The sequence below is a fragment of the Crocuta crocuta genome, unplaced genomic scaffold (genome assembly GCF_008692635.1).
Source record: "Crocuta crocuta isolate KB4526 unplaced genomic scaffold, BGI_CrCroc_1.0 scaffold179, whole genome shotgun sequence".
In the NCBI taxonomy this organism is placed as follows: Eukaryota; Metazoa; Chordata; class Mammalia; order Carnivora; family Hyaenidae; genus Crocuta; species Crocuta crocuta.
In genome coordinates, this window is record NW_027551568.1 from 1,190,524 (window position 1) to 1,191,193 (window position 670).

General features: G+C 63.1%; 1 protein-coding gene across 1 annotated transcript in view; it reads right to left on the reverse strand.

Moving 5' to 3' along the window:
* POLN (DNA polymerase nu) overlaps positions 1-670 on the reverse strand; it is a 160,973-nt gene that overhangs the window by 8,115 nt on the left and 152,188 nt on the right. The window lies entirely within an intron of this gene.

The window sequence follows — 670 nt, forward strand, 5'->3', positions numbered from 1 at the left end:
TGGCCGCGGCTTGTCCCCGGCACCTGGCTCAGCTCGAAATGGGCTTTTGTTAAGTGGATGGACGACAAGTCACTTGCTCAGAGACACAGGTATGCAGGGACGCGGTATCCGTGGTAGCTCAATTCCGTGGCCAGGACTCCTAGTCAGCTTCTCGAGTGAAGATAATTCTTTCTGGAACGGCTCTAAAATAGCTTCGATGTCACCTTGCACACGCCTACTCAACAGACATGGGGTCCTGGCCTGACCACTGCCTCAGACATGAAAACCCCCCCCTCAGCTCTTGCCCCGATGGTCGCCCTGGGAGATGGGACTCGGAAGAGTCTCTGTGGAGCCCAGACCAGGCCTAGGAACTGCCCTGCCCGCTGCTGAGCCTCCGGTTGTCCAAGCCACACGTGGGGGTGGAGTCTGGACGGGGCAGTGCCGCCATGTCCCTGTCTCCGCAGGGCTCCTGGGGACACGCCCTCCGCCCTCCCCTCCGTCCACGTCGCCCTCTCCAAGTCTGCTGGGGGCCCGGCCACCCCCCTGCTGCAGAACACCCCTCCGGGCGCAGGCCTCGTGTCTGTGGCCTCGTGGGAACAGCTCGTGGCACGTGGTGTGCGGAGCCCGTGATGCGCGCAGAGGCTCGAGCCCTCTGAGTGCTGTGGCGGAGATGGCAAAGGCGTCTTCACCA